The sequence below is a fragment of the Hyla sarda genome, unplaced genomic scaffold (assembly GCF_029499605.1).
Source record: "Hyla sarda isolate aHylSar1 unplaced genomic scaffold, aHylSar1.hap1 scaffold_1234, whole genome shotgun sequence".
NCBI classification, from domain to species: domain Eukaryota; kingdom Metazoa; phylum Chordata; class Amphibia; order Anura; family Hylidae; genus Hyla; species Hyla sarda.
Window position 1 is genome coordinate 102767 of NW_026607855.1, and position 6000 is coordinate 108766.

A 6000-nucleotide genomic window follows, 5' to 3' on the forward strand; every position below is an offset into this window, starting at 1 on the left:
GCATAGCCTAACCCTCTGTACTTTGGTCTATATTGATGCGGGACATAGACAGCCAGCTGATGACCAATCCATTAGTGCAATGGATGGCTGGAAGCATTTGTCTTTGCCTTTGCAATACCACAGAAGCAATGCATGGTCAATGTACAGCAATGACACACCTGTGTGAACAGCCAGGAGACCCCCCCCCCATGTTATGTTACATAGTTACATAGTTAGTACGGTCGAAAAAAGACATATGTCCATCACGTTCAACCAGGGAATTAAGGGGTAGGGGTGTGGCGCGATATTGGGGAAGGGATGAGATTTTATATTTCTTCATAAGCATTAATCTTATTTTGTCAATTAGGAACATTCAGCACCCACCCGCTATCAAGGCAGCTGCCTATCATGTCATGCCCTACCTGCACAGGTGTGCTGGCTACTCAAATGATCCAATTAAGGAGGCCATTTAGTCAGCAGCAGCAGAAGTCCTGTGCCTGGACGCTCCAACAGGGGCCAGACACAAGCAGAAGCAGAAGCAGCAGAAGAAGCAGCAGCAGCACCACCTTTTGTTTTTTGGCTGCAGCAGCAGCAAGGCCCACAGGGCTGGCTAGCTGGCTAGCCAGCAAGCAGGTAGCAATGAAAGTAGGAATCTTTCTTTTTAACCCTGTAAGGGGGTGGTGCACTGTACCCGAAGATACTGCCATATCGGGTCAATGCATAGGGCGACGGAAGCAAGCTTCGAAATCGGCCCCCGTTCTCAAAAATCCATTTAATATATGGTCCCCAGATAGGGGACGTATCAGATATTAAACTGATAAGAACAGATACTACACTTGATCTTAGCCAAAAGGCCGAGAAGCGATAACCGTGAAAGGGGCGGGCCCAACAAGGTCCCCTTCATGGGCACTATCACTGCTTGCTGTCAGGGAGGCTGCCAGACAATTTTCCATGCACACTCTGGGCTGGGGGGCAGTCAACCACCAGTACACACAGCAGAACCTAAACCCATACCATTATTGCTAAGCAGCAAGACAGGGGCCCATTGCACTCCCACGGGGCCTTTTTAAATGCAATCCATAACCCGGATTTGCCAGGAACCCTTCTTACTCCTCCTACTTGCATGTGACACTGGGCTTAGGATCTGCATAGGAAACACACTCACAAGCACACACCTACCTTTGTTGCCTGCAGATGCCTCCTTGGCTGTCCCCAAACGGTATCAAACCAACACCCACGGGAAGCTGTAAGCATAGAGGACATGCCTGCACCCCATTGGACTTACCTGTGTGGGTTAAATCCGGGTTATTTGACAACCTATGGCGGTGATGGTTCTGCTCAGGCAGAGCAGTGCTGATGCTCCTCATAAAGCTGTCGCTGCTGTGAAGGTTCTAGGTGACATCACAAATCCCTTTGGTTACATACACAACAAAGCTGGGTTGTTGTTGTTTACACTCTGCAAGGCCTGTGGAAGTGAGTGACATCATAGCACTGTAGTTCTGAGGGTTCAAGATGGATGCAACAATCTCCTGTTGCTTCTATGAAGGCCGTAATAGACGACATCACCAAACAGCTCCATAGTCACATACACAGCAAAGGAGAGATGTTGTTTACACCTAGTGATGTCAGTGGTATTGAGTGACATCACAGCACAGTGCTAAGGCTCCTGGGCCTGGACACAGCAGCGGCTGCAATATCTCAACGGAGAATACGTTTATATCTATGTGTGTGTGTGCGCATATATATATATATATATATATATATATATATATATATATATATTTCTCCGCCGAAATCACTTTTAAACCCATTTCCACCTTTTTTTCCCTTCTCTTCCTCTTACTTTTTTTTCACGTTTTTTTACGTTTTTCTCCTTTTCGCCTCTTTTCTGGGCGTATTATTCTTCTTTTTCTTCTTTTTTTTCGTCTAATGCATACCCCATCAGTGCAGCAATGCTTATTCAATACCGCCAGCAGATGGAGACACTGGGGGATAATTTTCTAAGGATTTATACTGATTTTTCCTGTCTGAATTTGTCGCACAGAAAGTTGCAGGCCAAATATGTGTGACATTTCTGCGACTTTAGCTTCTAGAGCATTTTTACAACATTATACATAGGTGCTGAATACATAAAAAGCGACTGTTCAGCGACAGACAAGTCGCATCGGCTGAAAGTAGGCCAGAATGTCAGTCCATGTTGGAGCAGGTTTAGATACAGTCTAAAGCATAGATCTCAAAGTCTGTGCACAGAATTTAGCAAGGGCCTCGCACCTTCTGATGCATCAGGTAGGTGCACAATAGCATAGCCTAACCCTCTGTACTTTGGTCTATATTGATGCGGGACATAGACAGCCAGCTGATGACCAATCCATTAGTGCAATGGATGGCTGGAAGCATTTGTCTTTGCCTTTGCAATACCACAGAAGCAATGCATGGTCAATGTACAGCAATGACACACCTGTGTGAACAGCCAGGAGACCCCCCCCCCATGTTATGTTACATAGTTACATAGTTAGTACGGTCGAAAAAAGACATATGTCCATCACGTTCAACCAGGGAATTAAGGGGTAGGGGTGTGGCGCGATATTGGGGAAGGGATGAGATTTTATATTTCTTCATAAGCATTAATCTTATTTTGTCAATTAGGAACATTCAGCACCCACCCGCTATCAAGGCAGCTGCCTATCATGTCATGCCCTACCTGCACAGGTGTGCTGGCTACTCAAATGATCCAATTAAGGAGGCCATTTAGTCAGCAGCAGCAGAAGTCCTGTGCCTGGACGCTCCAACAGGGGCCAGACACAAGCAGAAGCAGAAGCAGCAGAAGAAGCAGCAGCAGCACCACCTTTTGTTTTTTGGCTGCAGCAGCAGCAAGGCCCACAGGGCTGGCTAGCTGGCTAGCCAGCAAGCAGGTAGCAATGAAAGTAGGAATCTTTCTTTTTAACCCTGTAAGGGGGTGGTGCACTGTACCCGAAGATACTGCCATATCGGGTCAATGCATAGGGCGACGGAAGCAAGCTTCGAAATCGGCCCCCGTTCTCAAAAATCCATTTAATATATGGTCCCCAGATAGGGGACGTATCAGATATTAAACTGATAAGAACAGATACTACACTTGATCTTAGCCAAAAGGCCGAGAAGCGATAACCGTGAAAGGGGCGGGCCCAACAAGGTCCCCTTCATGGGCACTATCACTGCTTGCTGTCAGGGAGGCTGCCAGACAATTTTCCATGCACACTCTGGGCTGGGGGGCAGTCAACCACCAGTACACACAGCAGAACCTAAACCCATACCATTATTGCTAAGCAGCAAGACAGGGGCCCATTGCACTCCCACGGGGCCTTTTAAATGCAATCCATAACCCGGATTTGCCAGGAACCCTTCTTACTCCTCCTACTTGCATGTGACACTGGGCTTAGGATCTGCATAGGAAACACACTCACAAGCACACACCTACCTTTGTTGCCTGCAGATGCCTCCTTGGCTGTCCCCAAACGGTATCAAACCAACACCCACGGGAAGCTGTAAGCATAGAGGACATGCCTGCACCCCATTGGACTTACCTGTGTGGGTTAAATCCGGGTTATTTGACAACCTATGGCGGTGATGGTTCTGCTCAGGCAGAGCAGTGCTGATGCTCCTCATAAAGCTGTCGCTGCTGTGAAGGTTCTTTCTAGGTGACATCACAAATCCCTTTGGTTACATACACAACAAAGCTGGGTTGTTGTTGTTTACACTCTGCAAGGCCTGTGGAAGTGAGTGACATCATAGCACTGTAGTTCTGAGGGTTCAAGATGGATGCAACAATCTCCTGTTGCTTCTATGAAGGCCGTAATAGACGACATCACCAAACAGCTCCATAGTCACATACACAGCAAAGGAGAGATGTTGTTTACACCTAGTGATGTCAGTGGTATTGAGTGACATCACAGCACAGTGCTAAGGCTCCTGGGCCTGGACACAGCAGCGGCTGCAATATCTCAACGGAGAATACGTTTATATCTATGTGTGTGTGTGCGCATATATATATATATATATATATATATATATATATATATATATTTCTCCGCCGAAATCACTTTTAAACCCATTTCCACCTTTTTTTCCCTTCTCTTCCTCTTACTTTTTTTTCACGTTTTTTTACGTTTTTCTCCTTTTCGCCTCTTTTCTGGGCGTATTATTCTTCTTTTTCTTCTTTTTTTTCGTCTAATGCATACCCCATCAGTGCAGCAATGCTTATTCAATACCGCCAGCAGATGGAGACACTGGGGGATAATTTTCTAAGGATTTATACTGATTTTTCCTGTCTGAATTTGTCGCACAGAAAGTTGCAGGCCAAATATGTGTGACATTTCTGCGACTTTAGCTTCTAGAGCATTTTTACAACATTATACATAGGTGCTGAATACATAAAAAGCGACTGTTCAGCGACAGACAAGTCGCATCGGCTGAAAGTAGGCCAGAATGTCAGTCCATGTTGGAGCAGGTTTAGATACAGTCTAAAGCATAGATCTCAAAGTCTGTGCACAGAATTTAGCAAGGGCCTCGCACCTTCTGATGCATCAGGTAGGTGCACAATAGCATAGCCTAACCCTCTGTACTTTGGTCTATATTGATGCGGGACATAGACAGCCAGCTGATGACCAATCCATTAGTGCAATGGATGGCTGGAAGCATTTGTCTTTGCCTTTGCAATACCACAGAAGCAATGCATGGTCAATGTACAGCAATGACACACCTGTGTGAACAGCCAGGAGACCCCCCCCCCCCATGTTATGTTACATAGTTACATAGTTAGTACGGTCGAAAAAAGACATATGTCCATCACGTTCAACCAGGGAATTAAGGGGTAGGGGTGTGGCGCGATATTGGGGAAGGGATGAGATTTTATATTTCTTCATAAGCATTAATCTTATTTTGTCAATTAGGAACATTCAGCACCCACCCGCTATCAAGGCAGCTGCCTATCATGTCATGCCCTACCTGCACAGGTGTGCTGGCTACTCAAATGATCCAATTAAGGAGGCCATTTAGTCAGCAGCAGCAGAAGTCCTGTGCCTGGACGCTCCAACAGGGGCCAGACACAAGCAGAAGCAGAAGCAGCAGAAGAAGCAGCAGCAGCACCACCTTTTGTTTTTTGGCTGCAGCAGCAGCAAGGCCCACAGGGCTGGCTAGCTGGCTAGCCAGCAAGCAGGTAGCAATGAAAGTAGGAATCTTTCTTTTTAACCCTGTAAGGGGGTGGTGCACTGTACCCGAAGATACTGCCATATCGGGTCAATGCATAGGGCGACGGAAGCAAGCTTCGAAATCGGCCCCCGTTCTCAAAAATCCATTTAATATATGGTCCCCAGATAGGGGACGTATCAGATATTAAACTGATAAGAACAGATACTACACTTGATCTTAGCCAAAAGGCCGAGAAGCGATAACCGTGAAAGGGGCGGGCCCAACAAGGTCCCCTTCATGGGCACTATCACTGCTTGCTGTCAGGGAGGCTGCCAGACAATTTTCCATGCACACTCTGGGCTGGGGGGCAGTCAACCACCAGTACACACAGCAGAACCTAAACCCATACCATTATTGCTAAGCAGCAAGACAGGGGCCCATTGCACTCCCACGGGGCCTTTTTAAATGCAATCCATAACCCGGATTTGCCAGGAACCCTTCTTACTCCTCCTACTTGCATGTGACACTGGGCTTAGGATCTGCATAGGAAACACACTCACAAGCACACACCTACCTTTGTTGCCTGCAGATGCCTCCTTGGCTGTCCCCAAACGGTATCAAACCAACACCCACGGGAAGCTGTAAGCATAGAGGACATGCCTGCACCCCATTGGACTTACCTGTGTGGGTTAAATCCGGGTTATTTGACAACCTATGGCGGTGATGGTTCTGCTCAGGCAGAGCAGTGCTGATGCTCCTCATAAAGCTGTCGCTGCTGTGAAGGTTCTAGGTGACATCACAAATCCCTTTGGTTACATACACAACAAAGCTGGGTTGTTGTTGTTTACACTCTGC

General features: G+C 46.9%; 3 non-coding genes across 3 annotated transcripts; all 3 read right to left on the reverse strand.

Moving 5' to 3' along the window:
• Positions 1-654: 654 nt before the first annotated feature.
• LOC130303638 (U2 spliceosomal RNA) lies at positions 655-845 on the reverse strand. Its single transcript, XR_008853680.1, has one exon. It is a non-coding gene; the product is annotated as a U2 spliceosomal RNA (small nuclear RNA).
• A 2088-nt stretch (positions 846-2933) lies between these two features.
• On the reverse strand, positions 2934-3124 carry LOC130303639 (U2 spliceosomal RNA). The gene has a single exon (XR_008853681.1). It is a non-coding gene; the product is annotated as a U2 spliceosomal RNA (small nuclear RNA).
• Positions 3125-5215: 2091 nt separating this feature from the next.
• On the reverse strand, positions 5216-5406 carry LOC130303640 (U2 spliceosomal RNA). Its single transcript, XR_008853682.1, has one exon. It is a non-coding gene; the product is annotated as a U2 spliceosomal RNA (small nuclear RNA).
• Between the last annotated feature and the right edge of the window lie 594 nt (positions 5407-6000).